Source organism: Schistocerca cancellata, chromosome 1, assembly GCF_023864275.1.
Source record: "Schistocerca cancellata isolate TAMUIC-IGC-003103 chromosome 1, iqSchCanc2.1, whole genome shotgun sequence".
NCBI lineage: Eukaryota > Metazoa > Arthropoda > Insecta > Orthoptera > Acrididae > Schistocerca > Schistocerca cancellata.
The window spans coordinates 334,463,347-334,479,472 of record NC_064626.1 but is presented as its reverse complement, the minus strand read 5'-3'; the positions used below and the strand labels follow the sequence as shown (position 1 = coordinate 334,479,472).

At 41.9% G+C, this 16,126-nt stretch overlaps 1 protein-coding gene across 1 annotated transcript in view; it reads right to left on the bottom strand.

The window, feature by feature from the left end:
* LOC126173411 (uncharacterized) overlaps positions 1 to 14,219 on the bottom strand; it is a 128,304-nt gene extending 114,085 nt beyond the window's left edge. The window contains exon 1 of the mRNA XM_049920954.1: positions 13,961 to 14,219. The gene's annotated coding sequence lies outside the window, so the exon portion shown is untranslated. The remainder of the gene's footprint in view (positions 1 to 13,960) is intronic.
* Between the last annotated feature and the right edge of the window lie 1,907 nt (positions 14,220 to 16,126).

The window sequence follows — 16,126 nt, the reverse complement described above, 5'->3', positions numbered from 1 at the left end:
AAGATAATGTTCTGAAGGGTGATAGCGTTAGTGACCCTGTACAAAAAAGTCCTATGAACGTATGTCCTGTACTTAACAGTTTCCAAGAAAACAATGAGGTGAAAGTAAATAAAACATTCTGATCAAACGTTTTGTTTAATTGTATACCTACATTTCCTCACAAAAGTTGTCCAAAAAATCCTCCATCAACTGCGGGGCATTTCGCAGTTCTTGTAAGTAGCTGCTGTGTTAATGATATGAGCTTATTTGTACGATCCTTTATCACAGCACACGCATGTAAAATACAAGCGAGAAGTTCCTCCTCTGTGTCCACTCAGCAAGCGCAGATCGCGCTCTTAAGTCAACCCATAAACAGTAATCAACCGAGTAAGGACGGGTGACATCCGTGGCCAAGAAATAACTCCACGGCGATCCATCCAACGTCTAGGATACGTTTCAGTGAGGTAATGTATGAAGTGGGCACACAACTGACAACACTACACAGTTTAATGTCGCTTTGGTTGCATTCACATATGATTACTGGTGAAGAAAGACATACGACTGATGCCCATGACTTTCAAACGGCTGTATGTCATATTCGCTAAAGGAAAGGGCATATGTTCGTTTGACGTTTTTTGTTCAGAATCACTAATAATATCACTTCTCAAAGTATGTACCTTTCCTTCTGACTAACCCTGTGTGTGTGGCGTGGCATTTCATTGCCGGATTACCATCACAAAGATCCGGTGTTAGTTCGCGTCCATCCAAGGAGTTTTTTCTTGTCACGTATTATGTCTTTCATCTCCGGCAATGATTTTTAACATGGTAAACGTCAAGTCGCACCGTCGTTCGGAGTCCACATTAAACACAAACATAAAGATTATAAATAAAGGGAGAAAGATTAAAGTTAACATCCCGTCGACAGCGAGATAATTAGAGACGGCAGACAAGTTCGGATTAGGGATGGATGAGGAAGGAAATCCGCCGTATCTTTTTCAAAGAATCCATCGTGGCATCTGCCTTTAGCGAGTCCATTGTACTAACTATTTCGTCAACTCACTCGGTAGCTCTCCCTATAAATGCCAATTCCAAGTCGGAGGAAGGCAGTGGCAAACCACCTTCAATAGGAACGTGCCTACTAAAGCTCTGTGGTGTTCAAGTCAACCTTCGAGATAATGACACTTTTACTATTTTGCTCCTGTTTACGACGTTCCAAATAGAGAACGTTGGATTAGTAGAGATACAAACTGTATGCATCGAATGTCTTTGTTGTACTTCGAAAACTGGTCGTCGCTGACATATCGTGCAGTTCGGTAGATAACATCACAAATATAACAGGTCGAAGTTGATTCGCCGAAATGAATTAAGTACCCTGGTACACATTACACAAGGTTTTTATAAGTCTCAATTCATGGCAGTTAAGAATATCAACTGAGTACGCAAGTATCTCTACTAGTCATAGAAATACTTGTTTCTACTAGGCGCTTAGGAGATTTACAGCTCCATCATCTGATGGATTTATTTAAATTCATCTGAAAATGTTCTTAAAAATGGACACCTACGTCGCGGTAATTTTATTTATTTTTTAAGAAAGGAATCAAGAGTAGCCTTTAACGTTTCGTTGACGACAAGTTCCGATTGGACGAAGGTATGACGTGAAATTGGCCATATCCTTCTAGGAGGAAACATCCCATTGTTCACTTTAAACGACTCGTAAATCCTGAACTGCATGGTCGGTTTGGTGATTAGACCCGATCCACCATAGTGTGACAACTGTTTCTTAAACACTGCGGAAAATGCGCTGTGTCAAATTTACAGTAATCCTCCTAGTATTTAAGGTATACTTCTACTAAGGGAGTAGTGGAGAGGTGAATAACTATTTACCGTTGTTTGAATACCCTACAGATGTTTGAGTTCTTCGGTAGATAATATTCAGGAAGTTAGAACCATCGTACTGTGGACAGTTTTAAGCAATTTCGAATCTACAGCCGGATGAAGGGTGTCTGCTGTATGCTAGAAACGAAACAGAAGTTTATATCAATCTCCTCTCCGTTCCTTCCTGCTATCAAGTTAGGCGACATTCCACAACAGACAGAATTGTAGAGGCGTCAAAGTTGCGCGGAAGCGCTCGTCTTCTAGCAGAGGGCGTTTGCCCTGCCTACTTATCTGCGTTCCTAAATCCTCCAAAAAGACGCGTCTGGGGATTTAGGCTGCATGGCACAAATGTTCGTCTTTGCGAAATCATTCCTCTGAGCAGTGAAACAACTTGTATCTCTACTTACAGTTCATGTACTCCTTTTACTGCCCTATTTCTCTACCTCGTGATGACTGGGTGTTGTGTGATGTCCTTAGGTTAGTTAGGTTTAAGTAGTTCTAAGTTCTAGGGTACTGATGACCATAGATGTTAAGTCCCAAAGTGCTCAGAGCCATTTGAACCTTTTTTTTACTGCCCTATGAAATAGCGGGGCAAAAGTATCAGGAAACTATGATCACCGCCACAATAGGAATTATTTTTCTGGGCACTTCATGATCTGCTTGACACATACCGCCGATATCTCATCCCATCTTTTATCATTTTGGTATAATTCGTTAAGCAGAACGAAACATCTTCTTATTGCCTCATTCTTTATGGTTTTCAGGATGAGCCCGCCATTTGAAAATTTATTGTTTTGTCACTACTTATCACTACGCAAAGCATAAAAATAAAACTACAGGTAACTTTCAATGGCTGTCCGTTCAAGTCCTTCAAAAAATAGAAGTAAATGTTGCGGAATCAATTTGCGCTGTTCAAATAAAATAATTTTGGATAAAAACTAAATAAGAGCTGACGTCCGACTGAGTTGCAATTGTCTTCTTCGACCACCAGGACCACCGTTATAACTAGATCGGACGATCGGTTCATACTTGGTTATGTAGTACAACGAGGAGTTGTACACAAAATTATTTTAATAAAATTGAAATCTCCTACGAAATCTTCGCACTTCCATCATTTCAAATTATTGTTGGAATGATGTATCCGTTTCACAGATAGGTACAAAAATCATTAACTACATAGCAAACGAATAGAAGAAAATTAAGAATTTACAGTTTTGGCTAAGCTACCAAGTAGAGCGCTACTCCTGCTACTGAAACGTGCCTTCAATTATTTTAGTCAGTAGTACAATGACGAACAAGCGCCGGAGAAAGGATTTTTGGGTCCTTTAGTAGCATACATACCAAGGGTTGGGCAGGCCATACTCAGAAGCTATCGAACGTATAGGTGAGACAACAGCATGAATGGTCAACGGCTTGTTTAACTATCGAAAGCTGTGAAATATGAATTGCCAAAAGAAAACTGCCTAATATTGATGCGAAGTACCATCCGCCATGCACTCAAGAGTAACTTTCCCAGTATATACGGTATCAGTGGATTTAGATACGTTAAGAAACAGTTATTCTTTCCCCGATACACCAAAGATTCAATTAGAATAAGAACAACTCGCACAGAGGCAGATCAGCAATCGTCTACGCAAGCTCCATTTGTGAATACATCTCGTAAGATATCTGAATATGTCCTAAAGCGAGAAGTACTCCCTAAAACGCAATTTCTAGTGATTTCCAGAGCATATTAATAGACGTAGAAACGACCTTCGCCAAATAAGATGAGTACTCATGTAATAAACTGTCTGTACAGTTATGAGAAGAAGCATAAATGGTCCCCTCAGGACTACAAAGTGCTCGAACACCCGGATTCAACCACGCCTGCAGACGACAGCGCTATTTGTATGCATTCCTGATGTCTCGAAAGGCGGCATATTGCAATGGTTAAACGAAGTTTCCTCCACCCAGAATCCAAGGGCGTCTGCTCCAGCAGTGCAGCTTGACCTTGAGAGAGAGAATCTCACGGAAATGCCGTTTGCATACACTTAGCCCGGTGCAAGGCGTTCGGAACGACCCCGTGACCGGGACATTATGCACAAGTGTTGACGGAATATCGAACGCGAGTCACATTACGCCCAGGCCATCTATTGTTGCCACAGCGTGCCACTTCCATTGTCTCGGGGCATGAATATTTCATTGCGTTAACTGACTGAGATTAACTACGTCGGTTAAACTTTTAAACAAGGACAGTGGTGTAAAATGTTGTTCCTGCAGCCATTCCATTACTCTACTGATTACTGTACATAAAGAGGAAATTATTTGACAATTATGCAAATCCGTCAACCTAAAAGGAAGCTCTCAGAGCATTATTAAACGGACAAGGAGATTTCTCGTTGACTCTCCACTGCGCGAAAAAAATCTGCGAGAAGTTAATGAGGGTGTTAGGATAACACGTGGCCCTCTCGTGTCGTGTGAAGTGTGTCTGGTATGAGAAATACTCTCATTCTATGGCTACCGCATTGTTTTGTTGGCCGACCGCTCCGCTCCTGTGACACAGAAACGTGAAACCGTGCGAACAGCATGCCGGCTCTACGGGAACGGTGCATACCTGGAGGTGACAAGGCCTTCGGTAGTGCGCTGGTGAAAACTCTGTTGCCTCTCTTATGAGTGACGCACTAGTACTGCGCTAATTTTATCTCTATCTCAAGTGTTTATAACATTCAGATATACTACAGATACAGTTTTGCTAACGAATGTGCAACTAGAATCACTAATTACAACATTGTCGCCAGTACTTAACAGTAATATGATGATATCCGGACTATTTTTTCACGGTCTTTGGTCACAGTTTTACAAAAATCCAGGTAATCAATTTCTTTCAGCCAAGAATATCTTCAGAAACGTAAAATAAAAATGTGGCCGCTCGCATTCGTTAGCATGCCACGTCCGAGATTCGGGGATGCACATGGGACAACGCTAGATGCAGACAATGGGATACACCAATTTCGTCCCGGATAGGAGGAGAGATACGGAATAGCGCCAGGAAAAAGAATAAAGAAGAGGAAGACGTATAATAAAATGTGGGACTGACGAACAAGTAGACACACCACAAATGTGCAGAGCCTCAATATTGACGTAATCGAAGTAAGCCTCCTTCAAAATTTAAGCTTGTTAAAACAGCATTTCATCAAAATTCACGTTGTGAACAAATACTGTGAATAGTTTGCGTAATCAATAATTACATTCAATAATTTATGCAACTACCAGATGTATAACCACCCATGCCCGTATCTTAAGTTCATTTGCCAGGGCATAGATTCAAGTTGGGTGGTTTTCCTATGATTTATAATTATTTTGTATTTGTTTCGCTGGTTAACTTTATTTTTTTGTTATAGGTTTCTTTATTCTCAGTAATGGTTTTAACTCAATCGATTTTAAAGAGATACCAAGTGGAAAATCTACAAAAGATTTTAACACATTAACATATAGAACTCACGTGTGAATCTCAAGTCACCTGTTATTTCTTTTCATAAACCTTTTTTTTCAGTATTTTTCTCGATGTCCCAGGCGGTACACAAGAGGGGAACACCAGTGAGTCGTTTTTCTCCCATGGATAATCTAAGAGGAGTTTCGAGACGACTAAGATTTGAAAATACACGTTCTGCCGTTGCAACGCTAATCTGCAGTCTAATTAAAACATTTAGAACAACATTAATACGAGTACCATGATGAAGTTCAGTGTTACACATGTCTGTGACTACAAGGAGGCATCCAGGAATTTTCAATAATCTTAGTTTTAAGTCTGTTTTATTCTTGAAAGATGAACATTTTGGAAACAGGTGCATGTAAACTATAAATGATTTTATTAAGCGGATCTTTGAGTTAAAGAGCAGGCCCATTATGCATTATGACTTGTAACAACACCTCCCCGTTGGTTACACCGCTGTGACCATCCCTACAAACAATCTCATGCGTAGTTACGTTCCTTCCTAGCAAAGAAAAGTGCTTGTACCTAAGCGAGCGTTATATGGTACGTTAGACGAATGGTAACGTTAGATACAGTTTCTGATGGTTAATGGGTTGCAATTTCACTAAAAATGAAGAAAATCAATCTAGTTGTCTTGTTTGTGAAGTTGAATTAATAGTAATAAAAGACAGTACACACAGTCTTTTAAGTTCTCAGGTACACAGAGAGAGAGGTTGGACAGTTCTACAGATAAGACGAAGGAGTCACAACCATGTTCCTATTTAAAGTTTCATCCCAGTGATCTCGGAAAATGTCATAAAAGTAAAGAAGACATAAGCTTTTCAACTACATATTTTCGGAAGTGAAATTCTGAGCAATCTTGATCTCAGTACTGATATAAACACGGAGACCGCTCGAATGATGGAATGTACATCTCTTCTGCGTACATCTCTTCTGCGTTTTGTCAAGATATGTCACATTCATAAATGAAATACTCGCATTTCTCCAAATCTCTTGCAGTAATCTGGTGTTGCCTGTAGTACAATAATTTAGTAGGCAGACACGACTGCCATTTCAAATGGAACAGGGTGAGAACATATTACATCATACGTGATACGGCCATTAAAAAGTCTCAGCCAAATAGTAATATATAAAAAAAAGGGTAAAAGAAAGGACCTGCAAAATTACACATCAATGTTCTTAACGCCGATTTGCTGCAGAATTCTTGAGCGTACTTTATGTTGGAATACATAATAAACTTCCTAGGGAGAGAAAACCTTCTATCCACTAATGAACGGGGTTTAGAAAGAATCGCGCGTGCGAAACTCAGCTTTCCCTTTTCTCGCACCATATCTTGCGAACCATGGATGAACGGCAACAGGCAGAGTCCACATTTCTAGATTTCCGGAATGCGTTTGACGCAGTGTGGCACTGCAGTCTGCTAACAAAAGCTCGAAATATGAAACACATTGCCAGATTTATGATTGGATTGAAAACATTGTAAGTAACAGAACCCAGTACGTTGCCCTGGACGGAGAATGCCCATGAGAGACAAGGGTAGCAACTTGGAGTATCCCAAGGAAGTTCTCTATACACATAAACGGTCTTACGCATAGGGTGATCAATAATCTGCGACTGCTTGCTGATGGCACTGTAGTGAACGGGGAAAGTGTGGTCTTTGAGTGCCTATAGGAGGAAGCGAGATGACTTGGAAACAATTTCTATTTGGTCTAACGAATGGTAACTTTCTCTAAATATGAGGAAATATAAGGTAATGGAGATGAGTTGAAGAAACAGTTGTTTAACGTTCGAATATAGTCTTTGTGGTGTGCGAAAACACGTGTGCGACCCATTCTTGCGTACTGCTCGAGCTACACACACACACACACACACACACATACACATGCACACATGTCCGTTTCCTCATTCTCCGTAAAACAGCGTCATATTTTAAGACCACGGAAGGTGAAACAGCGGGCAGGCAGGTCCTGGGAGCGGAGCCTTTAACGGGACGCTCCCTCGATGTGTCCGGTGGCTGTCCACTCGTGTTGCGTGAAGCAAGCGTCGGCCGGATAGAGCTTCCTGTGCTCTGCCGGCCAGGACCGTTGTCTGGTAGCGCGCAGCTACCGTTCTTGGGGCCCTACAGCGACCAGTTCACCTCCGAGCGGTACACTGGCACCCACTGCCTTGTTTCGGGACTCGCCCACTCCGAACATGGAGCAAAACAACTTCGCTATGTCAAGAGACATTACGTATTACGAGCAACGCTAAATCACACATCTCTGTCATACTTGTCTCACGTATTCTACCTGAAACGAACTTCACATTCTGGCGTTGAATAAATAATTGAATTTTCACGCTCCTCAGTTGTCGCTTACCTATATCTACATCTCTGATCACACACACAAAAAAAAAAATCGTAATGAACTGCAAAACCTCTGTCTCCAACTGTAGTCTGCGAGTCACTTTGGGGTTGTATAGCAGAGTGTTCGTTTAGCTGTGGAAACAATTCTTGCTTATATATGTCTCTTTATGTGCTGTTATTACCCTAATTTTATGGGTTCAATACACAGAGGGCTGAAAATATTTGTAGATTCGGTCCTGCAAACGTTTAATTTTTTTTAGTTTCATTTGATATAATTTTTTCTAAATATATTTTCCCGTAATACTTGGTATCTTTCTTCGAAAGTATGTCAGTCGAAAGTCATCAGCAACAGCGTTAAAGACAACATGGGAGCTCCACTGTTTGGTAAAGTCCACATTGTTGCTCAGCATCATGAAGATGCAAATGGAAAGAGATGTCTAATTTTTTGTCTTTTTCTTTCTGTGATAAAAATTATTACAGTTTGTGTCACTGAGAGAATTCAATGTTCCCAATTATGCATCAAATTCACGATCAATAATAGTTGCAGCGCTGAAAAACAACGAAGTCATAAATGTGAGTCTAAATGGGCTTAAGGCTATTGGCTTTCTGGTGCGTCATACGACTGTTTTTGGTGCAAACATCCAAAAGTTAAGCATACATTCTGAGTGACTGTGAATCTTACTGTGTCCCTTCTGTAAATGAACGATTTTAATTGACATGAAATTCCCGTCACTGCTCAAATGAAGGGCAGTTCCTGCTTTTCACAGCTTGAAATTAAATTATAAATATATATAGCCTCCTTTAGCGATTGCAGCAGGCCAATATAGTTTTCATTCAGTTGAGCAAGTTTACCCTGGCGTTTCGGTAAGTTCCCTTCGTCTCTACTCTTGTGATATCATTCTAGTAATGTTATCACATCCATCCCAGAAAACACAGGCTGTGTAATGATAGCTACCTACGATTTAAAGCTTTGCAAATGTTAAATAAGCGATATATCTTGCCTCAGTAGTAAGTAACCTCTCCGTAGTTGTGTTTCTTCTAAAACATCGTTTATTACATACTTACAAGTATCTACGACCAATATTTCATACTAATATAATTATGCTGCCCACACTAAATACTGTATTTATACGTCAAATACTGTGAAAAACTTATATGTCGAGTTTGTAAGGACGCTTAACGTCGTCCACGCATTTCAGTTACGTCCATATTACTTTTTCCTGCATCAATGGACAGTGACAAACAGCGCTGAAGTGAACGCACGGTGATGCAAATGCAGCGTCAAGTCAGTACAAAAACTGGAATTCAGTGTGGTAGTACAAATCAAGAACCAAACATTTATAACTGTTAGCAAAAAGGTGAGCACTCTTCATATGTAAAGTGCAGTGAATGCTTAAAACATGAGGGGCAGATAAAATGAATAACAACGAAATCAACTACAAAAATGAAAGAAAGCTAATAATCTTATAGGCATTTACACATCCTTCAACCGTAAGAGCATTTGTGTATCAGTGGTCCATCGTACGAAATATAATCGTGAAAGTAATGGCTGTTTTCCGTCTCATTTGATATTACCCCTGTCTTTTCGATTATTTTGATACTACAGTCCAGAAAGAAAGGTCTAGAAGCTAGCAGTTTTCTATCTCTACAATGCTTATTTCTTATTAATTTGAGCCAATCACGCGTTTATTCGCTGCTTTTCTGCACAACTCAAAAAACATGAGAATTAAGTGTATTAAGTATAAATTACTGTCAAGGACCTTCCATTGACGAAACCGTACGTCCAAGTTTCCGAAACGCTCCCCTTTCGCATGCGTAATAAATTAAAAGGATCCTTTTCAATGGGTCTGTTTTTGAATATGTTTGTTTCTGTTTAGCAACGAATGTAAATTTGTGTAATGTGTGTCACAAGAAGCACTACTATTTGGTAAGAACTGTTCAGAAATGAGTACTGTTAGTAACAGTACATATTCCTAGTTAATCTTTGACCAAGTTTCATTAGGACGCAGGCACAGTATAAAATATAATTTCATTTGGCGAAAATTTCTCATAAAAATTCATCTAGCATAGCGCTACTATGCATGGAGATCACAACTACGGTATGGAAAAGATAACTGTAAATTAGAATTCTTAAGAACAGTTGTAAGAAGTCTACTGAAATATAAATGCATATTTCTAAATTTGCACGAAAAAGAAAATTTATTAGTTTTGTTCCATTCAATCCCTCTACAGTTGGAGACTTCAACGATGGAACAGGAAAAGAACTCTAAAATGAAACAAGCGTGTCCCCTAATTGCTTTGACGAGTATACTGGAATTATCTCTGACATTCCTTCTGTTTACTCAGTGTCGACAGAAGCTGTGCTCTCGTTGTCTGAATAAGAGCGGTTGTGTTCCGCCACTCGGACAGATGCTTTTGCCGCTGGCCACGCTGACAGCGGTCACGCAGCGTACGCCGCTACGCAGGGGAGGGCAGGTGCGCACATGTGCCACTAATACACGCGCGAGGCTCTGCCGCTGTTTCGCGTCGCCTTGACGGCTCAGCTTTCCACTAAATGGGGGTCAGGCGCGAGCCCCTCGTACTTATACTGGCCCGCTTTCTAGTCCAACCTCCTTCCTGGGCTGCCTCCGCATCACTGACAGGAGCGCCGGACCAGCGCCCGCCACACGGAACAAGGCCCTTTCTCCAGCATTCATTACTCGCCACGCGCCACTCGGCTGCTTACCGGATATTGCAGTTGACCGTACAGGAAATATTTTAACCAATATCCTTTACGTGTAATTCTGATCCGACCAATGCAATTCTACTGATATATTCGGGATGGAAGATACGACTGAACAGAGCAACCCCATCCAAGAAGATATTTTTGGAGTCGAAATATACTGCTTTGGGATACATTCGTTAACTGATATCATTCTGCAGAATTTAATAATCAATTAATTACCTTAGAGTACCGAACTTAAAAGTATGTTCCTTAATAGCGTAGGGGCAACGATCTTGCCGCAATGGATACACCGGTTTCCGTCCGATCACCGAAGTTAAGCGCTGTCGGGTATGGCCGACACTTGGATGGGCGACCAACCGGACCGCCATGTGCTGTTACCATTTTTCGGGGTGCACTCAGCCTCGTGATGCCAATTGAGGAGCTACTCGACCGAATAGTAGCGGCTCCGGTGAAAGAAAACCATCGTAACGACCAGGAGAGCGGTTTGCTGACCACACGCCCCTCCTATCCGCATCCTCAGCTGAGGATGATCCGGCGGTCGGATGATCCCGACGGGCCACTTTTGGCCTGATGACGGAGTGCTTAACAGCGTAGGGTCATGCGAGATCACTTAAATTCGGAAATAGGAGTCAGAGATGTGTCATGTCAAGTAAATAGAATGGAAGTAATGGAAGTAATTAAACTACTACAAGGAAATCGTTCCGCTTGAGTCTGTAGAGATTTAATAGTGACATTTAACAAGTACCGAGTGGTTATAATTAAAGTGCAGCTACTCACAGAGGACCATTGTTGACTGTAATTATCGTATGGTAGTGAAACTTGGTAGATATTCTAATAAGTTAAGATGGAACCGATTTATGCTCGAAAAAAAAAAAAATTGTTCCAAGGTGGATATATCGCTGGTGCTGTGAATGCAATAAAGACATATAGAAATGTTTTCATATGTAATGCATTAGGAACGGGATGTGGCCAGAAAAGGTCTAACAAGTAAGAAAGGCACAATGTTAACTATTGTTAATAGTTGCTTACACAAATTGTTCAATATGAGCACTGGAGACGTTGACGAAATGCTGTAGAGCGCCAGATTTGCTTCTGGTGGCAAAAATTGGAACTAATTTTTCCCGGCATGAATCGGTTCTACATTAACGCTTTAGCATATCTACCAGGTTTCGCTACCATGCTATAATTACAGCCCACACTAGACCTCCGTGATAGCCGCACTTTAATTATAATCACCCGGTATGTAGAGGTGCAGTGTTTAGCGAGGGAATGGGGGAGGTGAGTTATTATTTTACGGTATCCTGAAAGAAAACATTTGAGAAGCACTGATATAGAGCAGTGTATTTGAACTCAGTATGAAATAATGTTCACTTATCTGCTGCAATATTGACTGACATCAGAAGTGGCTTCGAGAAGTGCACTTTCAAATTCAAATGTTTAATATCGTACGATGCAAAATGCAATATATGTAACATCCAGCTACCATGATACATTATTGAATATAACAAATTAACTAACTAGAGGTTACACTCGTGATGGTTGTCGTGCTTCCATGTCTCCCGAAAAATAAATGAAGAAAATTTTGTATATTCAAAATTTTGATTTGCAGGCTATTATTTCAGAGCAGTAGAAATTTTAATTTTTACACTGCCTGTAGATAAACATGTAAAATTAACGTAACTACAGTTTGCATTCGTGCTGTTCCTACTTTATAAAGCGTGTCTGAGCAGAGAAGATCAATATTCAGGGATATGACAGGAATAACCATCGAGCAAAAAATCTTACTAACCATGGGCTCTAAAATGTATACCTTAAGAGCTATGAGGACTCATTCGTCTTCCCTATTGTGTAAAATATCTCTTCTACCAAATAAGTGCTCATAGTTCTTAAGGTATGCATTTTAGAACGCATGTTTATTAAACTTTTCTGCTTCGACTTAGCGTTCCTGCCATATATCTGGAAACTGACCATTCCTTCTGGGAGAGTAGTCCGGCACACCAGCAGTATCGATGAATTATTCCGGGTACCCGCGTCCGACATACATTACTAGTATCGTAAGAACTGATGTAACCCCATATCTGCTGTGCTTGGTGCCATCAAGCATACAACTAGAAAAGAGAAGACTATCGCAGGGGTTTCAAACGGCAGTGATCTTAAAATGAAATACTTCGTCTGTAGTGAAGTGTTTCTCGAGAGATGCTAATTTTAATTTGTGCATGCTGACTCTACAGAAAAAGCTTAACAATGTGCAGTTTTCACTCTCAGTCAAAATGCAGAAAATGATATGAGCCGGAAGGTGAGTCTATGTTACGTCAAAAAATTTACAGAGATAATTTGTGCTTCTGCGTATTAATTTCAATTGCACCTGCAGCATCAGAGCAGTGGTTTTGAGCTAGAGTTCGAAATGACAACTGACTACCGATGTAGAAAACATAATTTATCATCTGGTTCCGCTCTATACATGGACCAAAATAACGAAGTAATTGACAGCTGCTTGTGTACAGGACGGCCAATAAGAGAGCTAGTTTTATCACGCCTTGTGCTCTGCTCATCGTTTGCAGATCGCTTAGCTACCTCAGGAGCCATTTGCCACAGACGGCTACAGCCGACACTTGCAGCCTTTCTGTCTCAGAGCGGCGTGTTTATTGTGACAGAATGTCCTAAACTCGTCGCGAAAACTTGCAGAAAAATGATAAGACTTTTATCAGCCTACCAAGCAAACCCAATATTGCACGGAAATGCCCAGCTGTCGCTACAGCAAAAATACTGTGTGCGCAGAAAAATGTGAAGCGAGACAACGTTTCCCACTCCTATGTTAGAACGTCAATTCCTTTGTTATTTTGACTGAGGTGTAACACCGTACCCGAACAGTGATAAAGACGAGTGTATCCTCCTGGTAACAATGAATTCGATATCACAGTAGCATGTCTGTTGAAAGCTTATTGTAATGTCCCCACATCAGTCAAGCAAAGGTAGGTTAATCGTGTGTTAAAAGCAAACATCTTCACAGTTTCTTTCAGTTCACACCTCCCTTAACTAAAGAACGTTACTGAGGAAAAACCAAAAAGAAGGAATCACATGTCGCTCTGTGCCTCACGTCACCTGCAACCAGGTGGTACTTATTGCCCCTATTCGAAATGAGATGAAACTTTGTACTGAGGTTATCGTAACGAATGTAAGAGTGTCCCTCGACCCTCTGACGTTAACACCATTGCAGTGTGACAAGTGTTCTATGGAGACGTGAAAGTGGCGTTCGGTTTCGCCCCAGATCTCGAATATCATCCTCATGATTAGATTCACTAATGCAGCTCAATGTCATTCTGTTAGTCTCCGCGTCATTGCAAAACGGTTTCTATAACACGAACATCGAGGCGCAAGAATCGGCACTGTGAGTAACGTACACACGTCGATTGACGGGCCAGATTCAGTCCCTTCGAAGCACCTTACGATGCACGACGCACAAAATAACACAAACGCTGTCCTGGTGGAGGAACACACAGTCCGCAACGGAGGAATCACACGTGCTGGTATGGAGAAACACTTGGCAAGTCGCGCGGTAATTTACCTTCGTCGGTCGTAAAGCCAAAGGCGTCGGCGATGGCAGTGGGGAAGCACCTCCAAAGTCTCCGGTCGGCGGCGGACGGAGCTCGAGGGTCAGTTGAGGTCCGTGGTCGGCGGTCGTCACGCACACACTGACGCCTGCGCCTGGAGGCTACACTAGGGCTGCCGGTCTCGCTGCCACCACTGCTCCAGTACGAGTGCGAGGGCGCCCCACTCGGCGTGTCGTCGGCTGGCTTACTGACTGACTGGCTTCTTCAGAGAGAGCAGCCGCTTCTCGAAATGAGCACGCCTCCCTCCGGCAGCGCGCCTTTATACCGCAATCCGGCGCCGCGCGCGCGCAAGCCCCACGCACGCGCACACACCTTCCCTTTCCTTCCCTCGCTATTGTCCCCCTCGCTCTCGCCCACCAGCCGGCCAACGCCGAGACGCGCCGAAAACTTTCTATTTTTCCGGCGCGGCGGATACGTGCCGGCCCAAGCCCGTAGAGACTATGTGTGTGTGTGCGTGATCCGTGCGGTATGTGGGTTAGCGCGCTCGGTGGCGCAAGCAGTTCGTGGGTGGTCGGGAGCGGCCACTGCCAAGGACGGCGCCCACCCTTCGCAAGGACACAGTGGGGGTCGCGATCGACGTATTTCAAACATCCTTGCAGACTGAAGCGCGGATTCAAGAGGAGAAGAATCGTGGGAGTCATGATTCAACGCCCCACCCCCAAACACAAGACTTACAAGAATGATTTATATTTTTGTACCTACCAATTTTCAGACGAATGGAAAAACTGATGGAAGCCGACCTCGGGGAAGATCAGTTTGGATTCCGTAGAAATGTTGGAACACGTGAGGCAATACTGACCCTACGATGCTCTTAGAAGCTAGATTAAGGAAAGGCACACCTACATTTCTAGCATTTGTAGACTTAGAGAAAGCTTTTGACAATGTTGATTGCAATACTCTCTTTCAAATTCATAAGGTGGCAGGGAGCGAAAGGGTATTTACAATTTGTACAGAAAGCAGATGGCAGTTAAAAGAGTCGAGGGGTATGAAAGGGAAGCAGTGGTTGAGAAGGGAGTGAAACTGGGTTGTGGCCTATCCCCGATGTTATTCAATATGAATATTGAGCAAGCAGTAAAGGAAACAAAAGAACAGTTCGGAGTAGGTATTAAAATCCATGGAGAAGAAATAAAAACTTTGAAGTTCGCCGATGACATTGTAATTCTGTCAGAGACAGCAAAGGACTTGGAATAGCAGATGAACGGAATGGACAGTGTCTTGAAAGGAGGGTATAAGATGAACATCAACAAAAGAAAAACGAGGATAATGGAATGTAGTCGAATTAAATCGGGTGATGCTGAGGGAATTAGATTAGGAAATGAGACACTTAAAGTAATAAAGGAGTTTTGCTATTTGGGGAGCAAAGTAACTGATGATGGTCGATGTAGAGAGGATATAAAATGTAGACTGGCAATGGCAAGGAAAGCGTTTCTGAAGAACAGAAATTTGTTAACATCGAGTATAGATATAAATGTCAGGAAGTCGTTTCTGAAAGTATTTGTATGGAGTGTAGCCTTGTATGGAAGTGAAACATGGACGATAAATAGTTTGGACAAGAAGAGAATAGAAGCTTTTGAAATGTGGTGCTACAGAAGAATGCTGAAGATTAGATGGGTAGATCACATAATTGATGAGGAGGTATTGAATAGAATAGGGGAGAAGAGGAGTTTGTGGCACAACTGGACTAGAAGAAGGGATCGGTTGGTAGGACATGTTCTGAGGCTTCAAGGGATCACAAATTTAGTACTGGAGGGCAGCGTGGAGGGTAAAATTCGTAGAGGGAGACCAAGAGATGAGTACACTAAGCACATTCAGAAGGATGTAGGCTGCAGTAGGTACTGGGAGATGAAGAAGCTAGCACAGGATAGAGTAGCATGGAGAGCTGCATCAAACCAGTCTCAGGACTGAAGACCACAACAACAACAACATCAATTTTCAGACGTCACACCTACCTTTCTGAGAATAAATTAACAGAAAAACCAAACGTTGCGAAAATGATAGGGACATCTAGAACTTACAAGCCACGAATAATGATCTTCTGGATATTATAGCTCACCTTATTTCTGTGCTTGCTAAGAAAAGCTGGAGAGGAATTCCACCTTACGCAAGATACATTTTTATAG